This window comes from Anolis carolinensis, chromosome 4, assembly GCF_035594765.1.
Source record: "Anolis carolinensis isolate JA03-04 chromosome 4, rAnoCar3.1.pri, whole genome shotgun sequence".
Classification (NCBI taxonomy): Eukaryota; Metazoa; Chordata; class Lepidosauria; order Squamata; family Dactyloidae; genus Anolis; species Anolis carolinensis.
This window is the reverse complement of record NC_085844.1, coordinates 65,764,571-65,787,909: the sequence shown is the minus strand read 5'-3', so window position 1 is coordinate 65,787,909 and position 23,339 is coordinate 65,764,571. Positions and strand designations below refer to the sequence as shown.

The 23,339-nt window shown below is 37.3% G+C and overlaps 1 protein-coding gene across 1 annotated transcript in view; it reads left to right on the top strand.

Annotated features, from left to right (window-relative positions):
* The window catches only part of LOC100567780 (cadherin-19), an 88,551-nt gene that overhangs the window by 7,215 nt on the left and 57,997 nt on the right, over window positions 1–23,339 (top strand). The window contains exon 2 of the mRNA XM_003219698.4: window positions 12,836–12,899. The gene's annotated coding sequence lies outside the window, so the exon portion shown is untranslated. The remainder of the gene's footprint in view (window positions 1–12,835; window positions 12,900–23,339) is intronic.

The window sequence follows — 23,339 nt, the reverse complement described above, 5'->3', positions numbered from 1 at the left end:
TAAACTTTCCACATGTTCCATATGTTTATGAAAATATTTTTTGCAAAACCAAAGTTTTTTTTTCTGTTTTTCTTAAAAATTGTTTTGTTCAACCTTAAGCTCAGAGAGACAGAGACTATAATTTTGCTCCACTAAGTTTTTGAATGCTTCTCTTTCTGATATTAGATTTTATTATTTTTCCTGCTTGTCTTCTGTAATATGCAATAGAGCATGGCTGACAAATGTCAGCATACATCATCTTAGAGCAGAACAGGTGATGACCCCCTGATGTTTTGGACAGCTTTATTAGTTTCTGCAAGAGTGATCCCAGTGTAAACATGGTGGGTTTATTTGTGGGCCAAAACATTTATCTCAATGTCCACATCTCTGAACATCAGTTTCTTGTTGCTGCAGAGTAAACTCTTTCTGAAAAAAAAGTTGTGCAGGTTTCCTTATGCAAATACAGACGTCAACCTAAAGCCTATGAGGGAGAGTTGTCCAGAATGGGTTATATACACATACATGATGATGCATCGGAATGTTTTTATTATGGAAGTGTACATGATAAATTGTGTTCTGTTAATTTATCTTCTGAGTTTCTCCCATATTAAATTATTTCTGGTTCTGTTGACCTCTAGTTATTTTGATTTCACTTCATTGGAATGGTTTGGTTAAATTCTTAAGTTGTGAGTTGCTATGGTCTACATTTGGATGGAGTTGGCTTTACTGTAGGGCTTTAGATTATAAACTTTGAGGTATGTGCTTGGTAGAAGCTGTAAGCATGTTTGAATGTCAGTATGAATATGTGCATAAATAAATGGGCCTAAAAAGTAAACCTGTTGCATGGCAGATCTAGGTTCAGATTGATCCAGCAGTTATAGAATGACTACAAATGAAACCTCAGCCACTCTTCTCTTTACTAATAGCAATGTTCTTCAAAATTGTTTCAATGATTTCCCTTATAAACTTGTTTTTCTAGTCCTGGCTAACTTCCACAATTACTAAAGCAAGCAATTAGGTGGAATATTTTGTTAATGAATGTGGGGGTATTTAGTCCAGCTCCGGTTCTATTCAGTGTAAAACTATCCTGTATACTTATATATAAGACTAGAAATTTAGACAAAAATCAACTCCAAAAAACTTGGATCAACTTATCACTGTGAATGCTGCACCCTAACATTTCTCAAAAAATAGAAACTATCCCCTTCTCTGAGTTGATTGGTAAAGGACAGGACCTTAGACAATCCAAGGAGAACCTAAAAGAAGTGCCATCCTAATCTACTCTCTCTGCCATTGGGCTGCTTTTGAATGCCTGGGTGGAGAAATAGTAGTGACAGCCAAAGGCAAATGGCTCCTGGGGCAGGGCTGACAATTTCTCCTCTCTCTTCAATGACCTTCCATTTATCCATAGGTCCTATAAAAATCCATAATTTTTATCCATAATCCAAAATCTGCCCTCAATTTATACATGAGGTCGACATACATGAGTATATATGGTAGATCAAATCAACAAACGAACGTTGTTTTAAAATATTCAGGCCATTAATGGGAAGGGTAACGTCCAAGCTTCTCTTGATGATTGTTTTCCTCTGAGAATGGAGTTCCTGAGAATGTATGAGGAAGAGACATATTAAGCTAGTCCCAAACTATTTTTCTCAGTAACTTTTTGGTTTATTACACCAAAAGGTGTAAAAATGCACAAAACCCTGAACTTTCAACCTGGCCTGAGATCTATGTCTAACTGTATCAGATGTAGCTAGAGATCTAAAAAAGCAAGATCTGAACCAAAAGCTAACCCTACACTCTTTGTTTATAAGCAGACGCTAAGTCTATTTATTACATTTATATCCACAGTCCAGGCTAAAAACATTCTGGTTTGTTTTTTTGTTTTTTGTTTTTTGCTGGTTTACGTAACAAAGCAGGGCTTCATGAACCTTACTTCTCTGTATAAGTTCCTTTTCTGGGGTTTAGATCCTAAATTCTAATTTTCTAAAGTATTACTCTAACTTGCCATAATTTGCCTTCTGATGGTGATCTGTTCATTAAAAGAGAACTGAAACCAATAAGTAGCACAAACCTTTCTCTCGTAAAGGTGCCTAGCCTGCCTGTGTGAGCCACTTATTTTACCTGATTTAAAACACATAATTCTTGGGTTTCTTCCCAGAGGTGATTGACTGATCAATGGCTCTGAGGTACTGTCATAATTTCTATTCAACCTAGAGGGGCAATAGGAGTTTTTTGTCATAAAATCCAGATGCACAGCCCCATGAAGTTGATTTATCAGCTGCCCTGGCTTTTCCTTGTGCTCCGGGAGCTTCTTGCTGCATAGTTTTAATTCTGAACACTCTTTGTGCACAGACATGAATACACATGTATACCATTTCCATTTGTTTTCCTGTTAGTAAAGATCCCTCGGTGGCGCAGCGGATTAAACCGCTGAGCTGCTGAACTTGCTGACCAAAAGGTTGGCAGTTCGAATCCAGGGAACGGGGTGAGTGCCCGCTGTTAGCCCCAGCTTCTGTCAACCTAGCAGTTCAAAAACCAACAAATGTGAGTAGAGCAATAGGTACTGCTCTGGCAGGAAGGTAACAGCACTCCATACAGTCATACCAGCCACATGACCTTGGAGGTGTCTATGGACAACGCCGGCGCTTCGGCTTAGAAATAGAGATGAGCTCCACCCCCCAGAGTCGGACACAACAAGACTGAATGTCAGGGAAAACCTTTACCCTTTACCTAGTAAAGAGTAAAGCAATATTTACAATACAATGTAATCATTTTAGTTTGGAATATCAGTGTTCAAAGGAATCCTATAGCAAAGATCCCTTTGCACAATGGTTACAATAAACCAGTTTTTACAATGGATCACTAAGATTTCAAAAAGCACTGTTTTCATTCATAAATTCAAGGCTGGATCCCTGTTGTTCCAAACTACCTTAGCATTCAGCTCAATTTAAGCTTTTTCTAAGTGCAACTATAATGTTGTTTTAATTGGCTCCCACTGATATGCCTTTCTTGTTCTATACTGCTTTGTTCTCTTTTGGAAAAAGTATCATAAAGTTATTCCCTTGCTATTTAAATCTGAGCTATAATTAAGATCAAAAAAGGCTATAAAACAGCTTCTCAATTTTATCATAAACAAACAACAACAAGTGATTAAAGTATGTGATGAATTTTAATACGACACATTCGTACTTCAGGAGTAGGTTTTTTTATTTCAATAAGATAGCCTTGGATTCGTTTTTCAGAAAAAATTGTATTAATGTGCTATACTTTTATTCATTGCTTTTAAATTGGTATGTTCTAAATATTTTAAATTCTATACAGTTTAATACCATTTAAAATATTTTGTTGATTTTTAAAATTTCCATGTACTTTTATTTGTATCCATTTATTCTGCAAAACATTTTGAGCTTCAGCTTTGAGAAACGGTAAATAAAGTAAAACAATACATACATATTTGATAACAAACATTTTTGAAGTGGAATTTATTTCAAAGGAAACATGATCAAATTCACAGAAGGGAGTTTTTGCATAGAAAGGCAGTTTGAGGGGAAATGCCTATACTGGGTGAGTGCTTGAAAATGAATTAGTTCTTGTGGGGATTTGCAAAAGGCACCATGATGTAATGGGTTGACTGGAAAGACATGTGTCTGCAGCTGATTGGCTAAGCATGCCAGGAGCCAACATTCTAATTGGCTACTGTCTCTGGCTTGATGCTGAGAAAAACGGTTTGAGCAGGCATTTTACCTCAGAGAGCAAAGAGGTAACAGCTAGGGAATTAATGGCTGCCGACTCTCTGAAGCCTGATCATTTATAGGACAATGAGGCATATTTAAAGGCTGTTTTAAAAGGTCTGTTTATTCCCTCTGTTCTCTGTGAATAATCAGAGAGACTACTGTATATATTGTTGCTCTGTTTGACCTATTGAACTGAAGTAAATTACTGTCACTTATTTCACAGATCTGAGCGGCATGTTACTACACTGCAGGGTAAACTTTGGTTTAGAAGCTGTGGTAAAGCTTTTATTCATTTAACATCTAGAACATCCAACATTTCTGTGTCATCAGTCTATTCATGCTCATGTACAATGTCTAACACAAACAACTTCTTGTCCTCCAGATATTTCTGGACTATAACCTCCCATCAGCCATATTCTCCATAATCAAGAGTAAGGAATATTGGAAAGTTCAAGCCAAAATTGTTTGGCCACAAGTTACCCACCCTTGTTTTAACTGCACATCCTAATCATGGCTATTTAAAAGCCCCACTAAATGTCTGTATTTGTTAAAGAGATTAATAACTACTATACTATAGGCGATCATGGCCGAGTATGATTATCTTCCAAGGGTAGAGTCTTGGTGATGGGTCCGTAAGTGACTGTGGAGACTTATCCTGGATCCACATAGTCTTTCGCAGTGAGGACATACATTTTCAGATAGAAGACAGTCTTGACAAGGGTTTGCATAATGCACCTTCCTCTTGGCATGTTTATTCCTTTCGCCCTCTATTCGTGCCTCTTCAGAACCCATAGACTGTTGGTAACAGCTGACCTCCAGTTACAACGTTCGAGGTCCAGGCCTTTTCAGTTCTCTGTGTTTATTCCACATTTTTTAGGTTAGCTTTAAGCCCATCTTTAAATCTCTTTCATTGCCCTTTCTTGAACTGAGAATAAAGTAACTGGGTTGTCATGAGTTTTTTGGGCTATATGGAGTAACTGCTTTGGGAGACGGTGATCAGGCATTTGGACAATGTGGCCAGTTCATACAAGTTGATGGGAGGGGAATCATCACTACAGTGCTGGTGGTTTCTGCTTCTTCCAGAATGCTGACATGTCTGCATGTCTTCCTAAGAGATTTTGCAGGATTTTTTGAAGGCAAGATTCATAGCATAGCAAGATTCAATACAATTGCTAGGATACTTGCAGGGATGAAAGAAGTCCAACAATGAAGCTAGCTGGCTGTGATATCTCTGTTCCACACATCTATTGCACTCTTTTAATGCGCTTTGAAGGGGAATCAGAATTTCTCTGGAATTTTGAATAGTGGGGAGTGCTTGGGCAAGGAAGAAGAATAAGAAAGCCTCCGATAATGGGCACACAGGGCTGTAAAAGGACTAAATTCTTCTCACTACCAACACTGCAAGTACATGAATGAATTTTGGACATGACACACACACAATCTGCAAATTATATTAACCTGACCATTAACATTAAAAAAGCAGCATTAATAAAAGTAAGATCATACTGATTTTAAATTAACTATGTTAATATGCAACATAAAAACAGAACTGAGAACAATTAAAAGTAATTGATAAATAAATATTAATTTTAAAGCCTTATATAAAGCATGGTTAGGGCTCACTTAAAGAAGTGGGGACCAAATGCAAGAAGTGTTAGTTCCAGAAAATAGGAGAACTATAAAAAAAGATATCCTTTTTCTTGTGCTACTAATTTAATTACTTCTGTTGGTGGGCAGTTGAACAAGGCTTCCATTGTTATTGTTAATGCTTGTACAGGGATATATATAGAATCACGGAGTGGGAACAGACCACAAGTGCTACCCAATCCAACCCCCTGCCAGGCAGGAACACAGAATCAAAACACCCCCATCAGATGACCATCCAGCCTCTGCTTTACAACCTCCAGAAAAGGAGGTTTGCTCTGATGCATATTATATGATGGTGGATGTCCAAGTAACAAATCATGGAAATCTTTAGATTTCAATACCAGCCTTCTTAAACTGGTACTGAAAATGAATAAACAAGTAGTATAAATGACAGGAGCCCTCGGTGGTGCAGTGGGTTAAACCATTGAGCTGCTAAACTTGCTGACTGAAAGGTCGGCGGTTTGAATCAGGGGGTGGGTGAGCTCCTGCTGTTAGCTCCAGCTTCTGCCAACCTAGTGGTTCAAAAACATGCAAATGTGAGTAGCTCAACATGTACTGCTCTGGTGAGAAGGTAACAGTGCTCCGTGCAGTCATGCCAGCCACGTGACGTTGGAGGCATCTATGGACAATGCCGGCTCTTCAGCTTAGAAATGGAGATGAGCAGATGAGCACCAACCCTCAGAGTCAAACACGACTAGACTTAATGTCAGGGGAAAACCTTTACATTTACCTATAAATGATACAGAATTGCTGTATTCAAATGCTTAGATCTCATTAGCATCCAAGAATTAAATTCTGTTCCAGGTAATATTTATGTAGGATCTTGAAAAACAGACTCTTAGTCTGTTTTTCAAGATCCTGGTGGCTCTTGTGTCAATGGAGCAGTGAATTTTCCCCAAATTTTAGTCCAAACTATTTTTGGGATAGTGTTCAGGCACCTTGAATATGTTGCCGTGGTTATTTACCAGTAAGCCAGTTTCAACCTGTGTGGATTCTATTAATGGCAGATCTCTAAGAACTTGCTCAGGCTTTGCAAATGCAGTGCTATGACTTCCTAATTCAGCTGCAATGTGCTCTTCTTATATCCTACTACTTCCTACTTTGCCAAATTTTCCAGTGAGTCATGTCATTTCATGATGTTTCCAAAGTACAGTAACTTCCGTTTAGTTGTTTTGGCTTCTAGGGAGAGTTCAAACTTGATTTGTTCTAGGACCACTGTTTTGGAGTATTGTTTGTTTATTTTTATTTTTTTCATTTTGTGGTCCTCCTAGTGTAACTCCTTAAAAGTTCATAGAAAAACATGGGATAGTTTTACCATCTCACTGACATGAAAGCTAACAATTGCCCCTGGTCCAATACTGTTGTCCTTCTGATGTTCTTCCACAGATAGCACTAAATTAAGGAGAAAACCCATGCTATGAACCTGCCTTTCTGAAATAGTGTTATTTGATCCAGCACCATTTTTTCCAGGGCCATCACCTTTCTTTTCAACAGGGCCTTTGCCTTGTCTGGATTATATTCACATACTATTGATTGTCTCTTCTTTGCTGTCAAACTAACCCTGAGGAGTGCTAACATTTTATAGCAGTCCATCATCTAATTTATGTTCTTGGTCACCTGGATCTACATCAAGTTGCCATATTTCAAACTAGTTGCTAAGGCTAGTTATTAGACTGAACTAAGAAAGAATAATAATTTTCTATTTTTTCATTTTGACACTTTCTTCCCAGACATTGTATGATATAATCCAGAGACTGCATCCCATCATGCACATTTCAACGTAAGAGAATAAAATGCATCAAAATAAATGGTACATTTCATGACATACTGATGTGATGCATTGAGTATTTTTCAAGCAAATTTTCCTCTCTGTCATACTATTTCCTCATTTATTTGGTCTCCAAAATTGTATTTGAGAACTGAAGCAGAGAGAACTGGCTTACATATCCTCATTATCATTAAAAATGGGAAGTACCAATAGTATTCTGGGTTTTGTTGGCCTTGCCAATATCCCCCCCACACACAGTTTCAAAGAGAGCACATATTCTGGAAAGAGAGAGTGTGAGGAGAAGGGGGTCCTTTAATTATAAACATAAAATAATAATGAATGAAAAACACACTGAGCTCTTCAACCTGCCAAGAGGGGGAAAATGTGCCATAAATTGTTTTCCAGTTCATCTGTTTTGACTTTTTGATTGCCTGTCAAACACCAACAGGTTTCTGAGCCAGCACAGAGCAGTCAAAATATTGACCATTTTAAAGAAATATACCTATTTGTGATTGATTAATAAAATAATTTATAAACAAGGACCAAACATTAGAACTATTTGATAATAACTACTTTTTGTATCCAAAATAAAGTTGGTGAAAAACACTGAAATATGAAATATAACATAGCTGTGTTGTTTATTAAGCTAACAAGGCATATCCTAGAAGCTATGAGTTGTGCCATGTGGTGATGAATAACAGCCAGTTTCATTGTGTTGTTGTGTTTTCAAATAAAGATTCCAGGAAAAGAAAGGAACAGTCAGTGTTTTTGCTTGTTTCTTTACGTGATTTAAGATCTTACACCCAGACAGCATCAGCTTTTCATTGTTTGATCAGTATTCAAACTAATGACTTCATATGACCAAAGTGGTACACTTTTCAGTTTAATAAACTGTCCAACAAAATCAGAGCCTGCAAAATGAAGACAAGTGTGTTTATGATGCCAAAAAAATTGTATTGTGGGCATGCATGTACCCAACTTGGAACAAAAGCTGTGGCAAGAAGGAAGCTAAAGCAATAGTCTTTATAGTGCAGCTCAGCTGATCATACCATATGTAATGCCCAGACACTCTTAGAAAATTGTAGAAGTAACTGTAATAACATTTAAAGTCTCCAACCCAAATCTTAAACATCCTGTCTCTTTTGATTTGCTACTGTGCTTGCTATCCTATGGAGAGGGGAGAGCTTGTGTCGTGTTATAAGTTCCAACATTTTGATTCAACTTCATGGTTTTAGTCTACTGTTGTGTTGATCACAAATGCTGGCTGAAGTCTCATAGTAAGTGGACTGTGCCATTATGAGACTCAGTCATGGTATTGGAGTGAGGTAAGAATATAGCTTTTCCAAAGCCTTCTCCATGTGGCTTCAACTACTGTGAGCTTGGGAAGCTTCAACTACTGTGAGCTTGTTGACGTCTTCACTTAGCTGTAATATTTCTTCATGTATGTGTTGATAGCTCTATTGATGTGAACTGAACTCAGCACTGGCATGTTTTTCACATTTTGGGCCAGGGAGAGGTCCTCTTTAGGGAGTAATGTGGTACATCCTATGGTGGTTTATGCCACTTAATGTGTGTCTCTATGGTTTAGCCTGCATGCATGTGTTGCTTTTATCATAAATACAGAAGAGAGGGGAGAAAAGGTGGAACACTGAAGTGACCAGAGGAGATGAAGTGAAGTACCAGATGGTGTGACAGTGAGGTTGTTGATTCACCTACTGTAAATGAACAAGAAAAGGAAAAGAAATAGTAAGTAATGGAGGTTTGGGCATGAGCCCTAATGTCCTTTGTGAACTGCCAATGCAGTATCAGCCTGTGGTGTCAGGTACATTTAGAATTACTTTATCATTAACAGTTTCTTTTCCAGTTTCACAACAGGATCCATTGTACTCCTTCAATGTTATCAGTTTAACAAAATATCCATTGGTGTTCAGAGTGCTAATGGGCCTGGCTGTGGCGCAGGCTGGTTAGCAGACAACTGCAATAATCACTCTGACCAAGAGGTCATGAGTTCGAGGCCAGCCTGTGTCGGGGTGAGCACTCGACAATTAAAAATAAAAAATAGCCCCTGCTCGTTGCTGACCTAAGCAACTCGAAAGATAGTTGCATCTATCAAGAAGAAAATGTAGGTACCACTTATATGTGGGGAGGCTAACTTACAACACCATAAAAATCATCCAGCCACCGTTGGAATGAGGAAGTTGCCGTCACAGTGGATGATGAAGCAGCTGAACCCCCTGTGGCCAGAATCAAGCATACCCTCAGGAAGCTGGAAGCTGGAGAAAGTTTAAATTGCCTCTGCATCTATCTCTGTTCTATGTTATATGGCATTGAATGTTTGCCTTATATGTGTACAATGTGATCCGCCCTGAGTCTCCTTTGAGGTGAGAAGGGTGGAATATAAATACTGTAAATAACTAAATAAATAATATCATTGCTGTTAATTATTAAAATAACAACAGATTATTTCTATATACTGGCCTAAATTATTGCCTGTCCTATTAACACCTCCATATTTCAACCTGTACATTTCTTGGATGTGGATTGATAGCCAGTAGCCACTTACATAGAGATAATGCTAAGTGATAACAAAAACAAAAATAAAACTCCTAAATTCTGGACAAGTCTGGATAAATTTCAAGACAGGGAATCATTCAAACTAGCTAAGAAAAATAAATAAAATATAATGTGTAAAAAATCTGTATGTATAATGTATATCTAAACCATATCCAGCATCCTGATTAAATCATGCATAATAATGAGGAACTACCAAGATACATTTGAATTCTGGCATTATTCCAGCATTTAATACTTACATTGCCATTTGGGAACAGTGAGAAATAGCACAGGCTTCCTGAAATCAAAATGCCTTGACTTTGAAATAAGGAAACAATTAGTGATGTTACCAAACTTTATAAATACAAGTTTTGGTATATAAAATACGTTCTGCTCAAAATACAATTCACATTTTAAAGTCATTCTCCCCTCCTCAAAAGTTATTTCTCATTTTGGATTCAAAAAGTGTTCAGCAGACCAAGAGCTCAATCCCAGCTGCTATGTACTTGTCCCGCGTTAACAGGGCATTCTAAATTTAAATTCTTTCCGATTTGCTGTTATCTACATGCTTAGATCAGTTATATGTAGAGCTTTTTGTTTGGAAAATGTACAGGAATAAAACCACAGCCAGCTTACATATTTGGAGTTTTAACTTTTACAGATTTTATTTGTTGCTTTTATAAAAGGAACCTCTAGGTCCACCAGAATGACTTTATGTTCAACATTCACCAAAGCTGATCCCAGAGTTGGCCTGGAGGACCTGGAGATTCCTGAAGAGAATTCTTTTCTAGAAATGTCTAAGTACTCTAGCACAATTCTATGGCCAACTTCTAGAGTGATGTTATCTAGGAAGGGGAGACCCTAACAAGGCATCTTTTTATTTGTGGGGTTTTTTTTTTATTTGTGCGGTAGTCTTGCATTCCTGTCCTCAGCAAATGTGAAGAACTGACTGTATTGAACTATACTTGCTTTTAACTATTCTGCTTTTATTTTCTCTATGGCATAGTAGTTCCACTTAACTAAAGGTTAATTGTGACTGCCAAGGAAACTGACAATTAATTGAGAGAGATAGAGAAAGCTAATTGCTATCATAAAGGGATAAATGGGTTGCTATGGAGGTTTGGGAGGTTTGTAAGGTCCGTGACTATCAGTCCCCAAAGGTTTCTAAGGCAAGAGGGAATCATTCTGGGATTCTAGTTCATCATGCAGTGTTGAAAAGGACTGGCACACCTCCATACTGTTCTGCTTCCTGGCTAGCTGGCTGAACAGATTGTTATTATTCTTACCCAGGAGTTGAGACTTGATGCGTGGATGTTGACCTTGATGTTTTCCTTCTGGTACAACAGAGGAACATAATTTTTTCTGCTATTGTGCCATCTTCCTTCAGCCGGTAGGACAATAGACAAGGACAACATGTTCATTTCAGTGTTTTTCTTACCAGAATCTACTCAGTTTGTTCATAATTTATCTAAGTAACATCGAAATTGCTAGAATGTATCCATCTTTCAGAATCCAATGCAACTCTGGATTCAATCTGTATCCTGAAAACCATATATCTCTGAGCTTGTGATTTAGTTTATTCATCAGGTATTTTTTAAAATATAAAACAAAACAAAAAAAACATTGAAATTGGCTTCATTTTAAAATGTGTATGAAAAACTTGCGCATTTGAACAGCATTTAGTTAGAAAGTCAATCACATCTATTTATTTATTTATTTAGTTAGTTAGTTTATATACCGCTCTTCTCCCCCAGGGGGACCCATTGCAAAAATGCACACCAAAGATGCATTTTGAAAAATCTGCAGAAAAGTGTGCACACTTGTTTTCAATATGGAAGTTGGTACATGAGTCAAACCTGGCTTTGAGATGGATATTTGAGAACCTTGACAAGTCACGTTTTACATATTTATACATCCTTCAAATCATTTCTTACTTATTGTGATCCTCAAAGCTACCATGAGGTTTTCTAAGCAAATTTGTTCAGAGGGAGTTTGCATTTGCCTTCCTCTGAGGCTGAGAGAATGTGAGTTGTCCAAATTAATTAAGTATAGTCAGGTTTGTCTCCAGAGTCATGTTTCAACACCACGCTGATTCTTACTCCACATCCTATTTAGCCAGCATTTCAATGACCAACTATGAAATATTGAGACCTGACACAAAGAACTGAGTTAAACAAGGGCTATTTTATTGACATATACATCTTACACACAGCATTAATCTTAAAATGGGAACTTGTAAAAGCTGTTTCACGCTCCTGGTAGAATTCCTCTCTGTTATTGGAATAGCACTTCCACATTATCCTAAATCATCCAAGGGGTTTATTGCTCTGTACCTTAGGGGTTCAGCATATCAGGAGGTCAGACATTCTGGCATCAATTGAATTCACAGGAAAAAAATACCTGTATTTTAATTGTATTCTGAAACATCCACACTGTTCAAGCCATGGTCACACCTAGGTGCACTAGTAATTCTTGTCATCAGGGATCTTTAAAAGTTTTTAAAACAGATAGTGGCCAACAACTTTTTTTACCTAGGTTTGCCATAACAATGAATGTGAGTAATTGATTCTTTTGAGAGTCTGTAATTGCAGATTACATGTTTATTGAATGATTCTTCATTTTCTGTTCTTGAAGTAACTGGCTATTAATAGTGCCTCTTATCCTCTATCAATAATCAGGCCATCTAAGCTTAGGAAGAGACAATTAGTATAAATCGTTATGAATAATAACATTATTTCATTATCAAGAACCATTAAAGGCAACAAAAGCAAAGGCTGGCATGCATGAGATTGTTCACATTGTACAAATCCTTCCATAATGACTCTTTAGAAGTCCTTACATGTATTTGTTCAATTGAGCTAATGGATTGAGATATTTACATAAAGCGTATTTGCAGTAGTTATTTAATAACTGCAAAATGAACATGTTTGCCATAATATCCAATTTTCAGGGAAAGATTCCAAATACCCATATATCTATTCAGTTTGCATGCCGATGTAATTTTGAGTGAAGTAAGTTTCTGTTTTGTTGAAGTATAATCTTCATGGGAAGGCAGATTGAATATAATGCATGAATCTTTATTCGAAAACAAGTGATTCTTAATCAGCAGCATAATCAAATACATTAAAGTTGTTCTTCTTTTTTTCAGATTTGAATGCTTCCTGTCAAGAACAGCATCACCTAAGAAGGATTTGGTCTTGAGCATGTTCCAGGTAAATAGATACACTTACGACAACTGCAAAGGGTGTTTGAGATTTTTGGAGAGTCATGCATTGGTTATGATACTGAATTGGCAAAGTAGCAGTTTTAAAAGTTCAAGATCTATAAGTCTGGCATACATATTTGATTATAGCATTTCTAATGTCAATAATCCTTAGATATTTTCCACCTATCAGTGGACATTTGGAGAAGCTGGTGTAGACACAATAACAGACACACACAAAAATAATTGTTTCCAGCCAATAAGATTATTTTCCCTAAATAAACATCATTTAAATGAACTGAATAATAAAACAAATGACAAGGTGCCAAACATCACCTTGGGATCACCCTAGGTGTGGACTGTTTTTCACCTTTTCTAGTATTTCACCTTTTACATTCTTCTTGTGGAAGGACAACTTTGAATTAAACCCATTCCACAAACTATTTGCCTGACCCAAATGACCCAAATAAATAGATATTACTCACAATGACAAAGAAATAGTAACAGAGCTGTAGCTATTAAAATGGGGCATCACCTTAGAGGTATATGAGAAATAAATCTTTCCAAAACTACTGTTCAGTCCTGTTTTAATATACTAAAGTGCTCAACATTCCTGAAAAGCCTTCAACCGAAGTGATGGATTCCATTTGTAGCCAGATTTCTCTTTAGTTCTCATGACATCTTTTATCTTATTGGTCTTCTGGCTATAGAGCAGAAGAGTAGAATTGGTTCTTTGTGGAATTTGTCTCTTTTTATTGCTACAAGGAAATGCTTTCCTTCTTCTGAAGTGGAAAAAGATCTGAGATATGGAATTGGGCTATCAAACTATTTCATGTTGAGCATCCCTTATCCAGATTTCTGAAATGCTTCAAAATCCAAAATTGTCCATGTGAATAGTGGCACCTTTGTTTTTTGATGGTTCAGAATACACAAGCTTTGTTTAATACAAATAATTATTAAAATATGTATTAAAATACCTTCGGTTATGCATGAAATAAAAAAATAATTTTATGTATAGATTTGGTCCCTTTTCCAAGCTATCTCATAAGTATATGGAATACCAAGCATTTTGCCTAAGGGATACTCAATCTGTAGGAATAAAAATTCCTGCTGCCAGTAGGACAACAGAAATGCAGCTAACCTACAATAGCTGTTGTGAAAAGCATTCTTGTTTACTTCCATTGTTAGCATAGCAGTAACAAAGGGTTGTCCCAAGGATGTTGAAGCCCTGGCAAAAACAAACGGAAACATGTACTGTATTGTCAAACTCTAATGAATAGTTTTGAATTAAGAAAACAGAGTTGGATTTTATGTGGGAAATTTCATTTCAGGTCAAAATGAATGTTTCAGGGACATACTGTGAATGACTTGGCTGTAAATCTTATTGATTTCTATGAGAATTACTCCCCATTAAGTAGGTATGGCTGATGTTTGAGATTATGGTGAATCTTGGGAACAATTTCAGCCCCACTCAGCTCTCACCCTAGGCTGCCCTCTTGCTTTCTATCAAATCATCACCACAATATGGTGCAACACACTAACCCAAAAGGATTATCAACATCTGGCAGGTTATCTCAGTGTAAACCTAACATGGAGCAGCTCTGGATTGCATATGAACCAGAGCTGAATCTTGGACAGTTATACAAATAGGGACTGCAAAAGCACCAATGGACTCTTACCTTTTCCATGCCACCATTCCTAGCCAGTCATTGATCTCCATTCAGGTGCCTGAAAATGGGTTGCCAACATGACCAGCAAAAAGGAGGGGGTTGTGTTTGCACCCTGTTCTAATATAAGCAGAAATGACTATGTCAGTCAGGTGCTTAGACATGGCCAGCTAGGTGAAGAATCAACACAGGCATTGTGCACCCCCCTTTCCTGTACTGATGGCACCTGGACAGCAAATCAGTATAATGCCAAGTTTTTTACTTTGTGTTTTTAAATACAATACAACTGTACCTTCAGTTCACTTCTGATACGATAAATAAATACATGGTGTTCATTTGGACACTAGAGATTCTTTGGAAGTGAGTGCACTATTTTACAGTAGCATCATGCTTCCTAGCATCTTAAAGGAATACAGTTTTTTCCCCCAAGAATAAGGGATTTGCTCCCTAAATGCCTTGCTCTGAATATAATGAAAATGTTGAAGGAGTGACACATTTTTAGGGTGCCCAGGGAGTCATGTGCTGCTTATGAGCTTTATATAATATTTAATTGGTTGAGCATATGTCTAATCAGTAGTAGTGGCGAATTAATTATGAGAACATTTTCAGCCAACTGGCTTGCACCAAGAAAACAAAACAAAAAAAAAACCCATGTTCATATGTTGGATGGGATGGGAATTTCAGGCTAGCCATTCCCAATTCATAGTAATTGGGAAAGAAGCAACTCCAGCCCCAAGGCTGACATTGCTAATGTGGTTGGATCTGGCTTTCATGGTAAAGCAAAGTAATAAAGTGAATCCAGAGACATCCTCTTTTTTGTACTGATTACAGAATGATACATTTCAGGCTTCTAGATTGATATTACTGGTGGATATACTGCTTTCTAAAGACCGTGGAAACCCACACACGGTGGGAACCACCACACAGATAATTCCTTTCACACAGAGACCAATAGGAGGTAGACCACAGGCAGAAACTAACAATGAAGTAGCATGGCAGCCCTGTAGCCATCATCACTGTAGGTCAATAATGGAAGGCTTTGTTCTTCATCTTTCCTTGTAAACTTCCAGTATACAATCTCATGACCTATCAAATCAATAGCAACTTCCTCTTCCTCTTCATCTCCTTTTTCTTCTTTCTTATCTTCCTGCCTATCTTCAAGATGCAATAGAGTTAAAATAAAATAGAGAAAACATGATAATGGTTAAACACATAAATCCATTTAAAACACAAATTTAAAACACATAGACAAGATTAAAGCATATAAAATCAATTATAGCCATAAAATATCAATTTATGATTCATAGATTAAAATTGACTGGTTGGGTAGGCCTGCCAGAAGAATTTTAACATTTTGACAGTCTGTTTAACTTTTTAATATCTTCTGGCAGATCATTCCACAGTTTAGAGGTGAACAATGAATAGGTCCTTTGAGTGACCGTTGCCAGTCGAGTACTGACTGGTTGAAGTAAAGGTTCCTCAAGCTGGAGCTTCACTGCCATATAACTTAGTATTTGATCCCAGATTATTTTATTTGAACTGGATTATATGAATCTACACTGCCATATAATCCAGTTCAATGTAGATAATCTGGGTTCAGATACTGAGTTATATGGGAGTGTAGATCCAACCTCAGGACTAAAGTGTATGAGAGAATGAGATCCTGGAGAATGACGTGGAGTATGGGGCGTTCCTATGGGCGGTCTCCTAGTAAACACTGACATTTTTCTCCCCAAATCCAGCTTCATGAGCCTGGCATGGTATTTTTTAAATTAATTTAATCATTAGGAATACCAAAATTATGAAATATCACCTCTTTGTTTTTCCTGTCAGTTTTCCTTCATAGTAATCTTGGCTTTCAATTTTGCGCTAGAGCTAGTTTGTTAGATTGGGAGAAAGGAGACAAGCCCAGAGAAGGGGGTATGCAGATCAATGCCTCCTGTCTCCTTGAGCGTAGCAGAATTGAAAGGGAAATTCTAGTATCACCAAAGTTTTTTTTTCTCAAGGGTTTTTTTTAATGAGTGGGCAGGAATTGTACCCATTCATTTGATACATCTGAAAATGGATGATTTCAGGAGAACAGGCAAGAAAGAACAATGTGTGATGGGATCTAAGAAATGATACGATTTGCTTTCTAATGCAATAGGACATAATGCCATTGATATATGACACTTTCTCTCCCCCCCCCCTTCTGTGAAATAACATCCTTTGTAGTATGGTAAGATACTTGAGCTCTATGGCTGAGAATTCCAAATACCTTCTGCAAACTATCCAAAGATTTTATAGGACGTTGCAATAACAATTAAACTGGAACTGCATGACCATTGACCATGTTTAGAGAATTTGGAGAGCTTTAGACCAACATAATTGACTGAAATAGTTTTAATATAAATGTAAAGTGTGCATATGTAATAATGAGAGTACTGTTAGCTGCTTTTCTTAGTATCCTTAAAAAAATGGCAAGCATTACACAGAGGAAGGTAACTTATTGAATGACAGAGATACCCATAACATTCTCCTATACATTTTCAAGCTCACTCTCTGCTAAAAACCACATCAGCCTTGCCTTCACATTGACTGCAAAATGAAATGTCCATATGAAGAGCCATGAAAAAGATAATTAATCAACACTACAGAGACAATAATTGCTATGTGAAATGGATTTCGCTGTACAATATATTGAGAATAATACTATATTCACTGCTTGGTGAACAATTCCAGATTTGCTAATTGATCTGTATCTTAGTCTCCTATGTTGCAAAGAAAACCAGTTTAATAAATACATTAGTGACATGTTTTGATTTATGTTTGTAGGTCCCCTTGGGTATGATTTAGATAATGATGATGACATTCAAAGCATAAAGTTGAGCTTCCTAAATCATCTACAGTTGCTGATAGATAACACGGTATTTTTTCCTGCTGATAACAGTAATGGGCATCTATGCTGCCATATAATGTAGTTTAAACTGCATTATATGGTCAGTGTGTACTCATATAATGCAGATTGAACTGCGTTGAACTGAATTATATGAGTCTACGCTGTCATATAATCCAGTTCAACACAGTTAATCTGCAACTTGAAACTGCATTATATGGCAGTATAGATGGGGCTCTAGTTAGCTACAGCATTCTGAATTAGATTGACCTTTCATCTTATCCAGTGTGCCTGTTCTCAATTTCTTATAACTGGGCTAGTCATTTTCTGTCATCTTAAGATTGATAAGATAGCAGATAAAATATTGTACAGGTAAAACAGAACAATTTTGAGTTCCTACAAGAAAAGGGAAGATACACCTTGAAAAAGAAAATATTTTCTAATGCAAACATTTCAGAAAAGATGTTATTTTTGAATTTAAAAATCTAGGGAGAAATTTGAACTGAATTTCCTAAATTTAGTTGCCGAAATGTGAGGCCTCTTTGGGCCCTTCCACACAGTCTTATAACCCAGAATATCAAGGCAGATTATCCACAATATCTGAGTCCACACTGTCATATAATCCAGTACAATGTAGACTTTATACAGCTGTATAGAAGGGACCTTCTACACTATCTTATATCCCAGGAACTGATCCCAAATTATCTACTTATCTCAAATTACATGGCAGTGTAAAGTGACTCATATCATCTAGTCCACAGAAGATAGCCTGGGATCCAATCCTGGGATATAGGACAGTGTAGATCTAGCCTGAGAGAAAGGCTTTGAGGCTTTACTTGACAACATGAACCAAATCTGTCAATGGTCTGATTCAGTACAGCTGCTCTTCACATTTATCACTGATCCAACTGACTCAGATTACTAGTTATACTCTTTACATGTTCAACCACTGATGGCTGTCTACTGAAAACCTGCCTTGTGGCCTGTTTATGATAGGGAGGTAATGTCATATTCTGTATGCTTATTAAGCGAATAGATGTATCTATAGCAAGTGTCATCAGAGTGTACTAACAAGCTTCCCTTTGTCATGTTCTATCTCTATGCACTGCAAGAGCATACTTGAACCAAGTTGTGCGGGAGCATTGTTGTCAAAAATGGATGATCAAAATTTCATTTAATTTACATCAGAACATGTTTTCCCCCTCAGGCCAGGACTGAGGGATGACACCTGTCTGCTGCGCTGAGGAGACAATGGAATTATTTGCAAAGTAGCTGAAAAAGTTACATTGGGTGCTGGTAGTTACTCAAATATGATCTCATTTCTTTCACACACAAAAATGTATGATGGAATTCATCTCTTAATGAATTCTTCACTAATATAAATTATAAGGAGGATTTGTAGTACAAATAATTCGGGATAAAGACATTTCCTAATGTTGTTTTTAGGGCCTGACTAAATGGACGATATAAGTCAGTTTGCAAGTGAATGGAAACAAGGTGCATCCTCATGACACATTGGGACTATTCACCTTCAGATGACCTTGTCATGCATTTAAAAAAGTTATGATATAATGTGGAGCTTTGCTGAAGCTCTGGAGCTTGTCTGAATTTTGGGCCAGTACACACAGCTGGAGTGCTTCCATTTCAGAAACATTTGTGATTGTTCACACTATCACCCCCTGTTATCTTGACCTTAATGGCAACTTCCAGACATGAAAGTGGAAGTGGTCACCACTTGGTACATGTAGTGATGATGGCTGGAGTGATGAAGTGATTGGAAAAGAGACTAGGGGAAGGAGGGTGTGATTCCTCCTTTCACCCTCCTCTCTCGTGTCACTCTATTGCTCCAGCTAGCATAACTTCAGGTGCCAGGCAGCAACCACTACCATTTTAATTCCCAGTAGTCCCCACAAAGATCTGATAAAGAGGGGCAAGGTAAGGGTAACAGTCTTGCAGAACCAAACTAGTTCTGGCACCCTCTGCTATCCAGATGTTATCTATATACCAGGCCAGCTTGGGGCTGTGCAATAAGGACACCTGCCAGCCCCAAGCCAGCTCAGTGGGTGATTGTGTGGACTTAGGCGATAGGCATGTGCGATCCAGGAAAAATGGTTCTAAACTTTCTTTGAAAATAGGGGGCGCTGCCGCTTCATTTCTAAAGTCATTTCCAAATTTTGAAACAAAAAATTTGAAACTTTCTGAAACTTTTGAATATTCATAATTAATTCATGAATGGCGGACAAGCATGCACAATAGCGAAAAATAGCACTGGGGGAACTTTAGGGGATTCTACCGCCCTCATTTTTTGAGCTATCCTGATCAAACTTGCCAGGCATGAATAGTGGTAGAATACATTTATCATTGTTAGCTCACCAAATTTCAGAATGTTTCCTTTATTTTTTGGTGAATTTTCATAGCTTTTATTTAAAAAAAACATTTTTTAATAATTACAGAAAACTGTTCCTGGTTTGAAAGTTTTATTGCCTGTTTCATTGGGTTGTCTTTACTTTGAAAATCATTGTTCTACTTCAGAAGCTTGGTTTTTGTGGCTTAAACTTTTAAATTGGTGGACAGGACACTCAGCAAACCATAATGTGTTTTAAGGTTGTTTTTGAAAGACAAAACAGGACAAAGGCACTGTTCTACCAGTGAAGAAGTTTCATCAGTTCAATGGCATTTATGCTTGAAGTCCTATGGTATATTAACAGAAAGCTCTATGTGTTGGGACATCATCCTGGACTACTCAAGTCCAAATGTAGTTAGATAGATGATAGAGTTAGATTGAGGGAATCCTTTCCCTGTTTCCAAAGCATGCCTAGATAGGCTTTACTGTGTTTCACTCTATCCTGTTTACGTCACATCCCTTAGTTTGAAGTTAGTAGAAATGTGAATCTTTAGGGACACTAACTTCCCATTGGTCAGAATGTTTTTTATGGCCCCAATAAACTGGACCATGCGGTTGGAACCATTTTGGTTCTTTCCTTCTCCCTTTGTTCTTCAAGCTAACAAGCAGCATCCTGCCATCTCTCCTGGCAAGATGTAACTATGTAGATGTTTGTTATTTTTCCTTTCTTATTTTTCCTTAGAATCCAGTCTATAGTAATCTAGACAGCTCCCAAGGCTTTCTATCTACAATGGAGTTCTTTTTACCTAAATAAATACTTTTTGAACTTTTATTGAGACTCTGCAGTCCATTGCAATCCTAAAAAGGCTTCTCTTGCTCGCCAGTGTAAGTAACTGTTGCATTTGAAAGCTTTGCTTTTGCTACTCTGCTGATTTTGGTGGAATCTCCCCCAGAGAGGGTTAAATTGAGTCTAACCGCTCAGAGATTACCACAACAAAGGGTTTACGGGCCCAGACACTGTGAGCTGAGCAAAAGGGAAATAGCCTGTTTTTTTTAAAAGGATTGAATTGAAATAAGGAGCAGAGGAAAGTTCTCAAAAGATTTGAGACTTAATTTTAAGATTTTTAATTTTTTGATTTTTCTGGATTATTCCAAATATTTTGATTTTTGGAGATTTTTAACCTTTTTTTGGAAACTGAAAGGATGGAGCAAAACAAAGAAACCTCTTGGAGCTTACCCAAGCTGCAAGATAATGGAGAGAACTATTTGAACTGGAAAAGAAGACTGGAAACCATGCTCAAACCAGCACAACTAAAAGTGCTGCAAGAAGGGGGGCCACCAGAAGGAGCTGGGGAGGAGGCTATCCAGACGTGGAGGGAAGATGATCGTTTGGTAAGATGCATAATAATAAATTCTCTATCGGAGAGAGTTTTTCAATTTGTAAGAGATGCTTCTAATGCAAAAGAGATGATGGACTATCTGCAGACTAATTACAGTAAAGGGTCGGAGGCAGATATTATATTTGCATATAAAAGACTCTTTAATTCAAAAATGCATTCAGAAGATGATTTGAATGATTATCTGCAACAGATAAGATCTCTAGTTGATCAATTGAGATCTAGCGGAGAACCAATTACTGAGAGAATGTGCATAGGATCAGTTGCATGTGGGATCCATCCATCTTACAAAAGTATTATTGCAATTTTATGTAATACACACAGACTTGAAAGTGAACCTCTTACTCTTAAATCGGTCACGGCTGAGTTGAAATCTGAATATCTGGAAAGAAATGGATCTGATCCCAAAAATGATATGCAATCTGAATCTAAGTCAAAAAGCATGGCTCTTAAAGCTGGAAACAAATTCAAGGCTAGAAGTAAAGTGATTTGTAATCTCTGCCAAAAGTCAGGACATTTGCAAAAGGACTGCTGGTTTTCTAAAAGCAATCAAATAGCTTCTCACAGCAGGAGTCAAGGATCAAAGCCTAGGGCTTTCAATACCCAGGTCAGAAGACAAAGCCAGTCCTCTGTCAGTGAAAATGCAAATGAGAGATTAGGTCAGCACACCTCTGCAAAGCATGCAAATTTGGTGTTACCAAGTGAGACAGCTGAGTCAGAAGGAATTAATGATTTCTTTGGAAGCCTTGCATTACATGTGACCAATAAGCTTGTTAATGAAAAAGATATATTAGATTCTGGAGCGACGGACCATTATTTTTGTCATTTGGATTATTTTATAGAAATCAACAAAGAAAAATCTACTGTGAATGGAATTGGATCGCAAAAAGTTAATTGTACAGGGCTAGGCAAAGTGAATCTTGCATGTGCAGACTCTGGGATCAATCTAACTCTCAGCAATGTTTACTACAGTAAAGACATTGGAACTAATTTGATTTATGTGGCAAAGCTGATGCATCATGGATGTAAAATTGTTTTTGAGAATGGACTATGTAAAGTGCTGAAAGGTGGAAAACTTGTTTTAAAGGCTGAGGAATATCATGGGATATTCAAAGTTATGTTTGAGCCAAAGTTTTCAGGATTAGCCTTACCAGAATGTGAAAAACGAAATTGTGCTCGTTTATGGCATGAAAGATTTGGTCATGCAAATGAGAAATATGTCTAGAATGCAAAAGAAGTATGTAGAGATATGGAAGTAAATTCATGTTGTAAGGAGATATGTGAAACTTGTATAAAGGCCAAGGCATGTGCTCCAAATGTTCCAAAAGACAAAGAGTTTGAAGCACAACGCCCTCTGCAGGTCATATTCAGTGATGTATGTGGCCCCATGTCTACATCATTGGGGGGTCTTTGTACTTTGTGGTTTTCAAAGATTCATTTTCTGGTTATACCAAAGTGTATTTCATGAAGCACAAAGACAAATTATTTAACAAATTAAAGGAATATTTGGCCATGGTTGAGAATCAATTTCAAAGGATGCCAGAAATTCTGAGGACAGATAATGGAGGAGAATTTTGCAATAAAGCAGTGGATGATCTATTGAGGAAATATGGGATTAGACGTCAATATTCTCTTCCCTATTTTCCACATCAGAATGGCATTGCAGAAAGGAAGAACAGAAGTTTGATTATAATGGCAAAATCCATGATTTATCATGCAGGAATTCAGCGTAAATTTTGGGCTGAGGCCATTAATACAGCTTGTTATTTGCAAAACAGAATGCCCAATGCAAAAAGTCATATAACTCCATATGAACTGTGGTTTGGTCATTCTCCAAGTGTAAAGCATTTGCGTGTGTTTGGATCCAAAGCCTATGTGTACACCCCAAGAGAAAAGCAAAGTGGGAAGTTTGATTGCAGCTCTAAAGAATGCTTATTGGTTGGTTATTCTGATGAACATAAGTCTTACAGACTTTATGATCCAGAAAAGAATATAGTTTTTGTAGGAAAGACGGTTTACATAGATGAAAGAGTTGGAAGAAATTTACAGCCTCCTGTTGATAAGCCTTTGTTAAGAAATGACTCTGATGACTTAACATGCGGTCTGCAGAGTGGAAATGAGCCAATTGCGCTATCTGCTGGACAAGTCCTGCCATCGCTGATCAGAA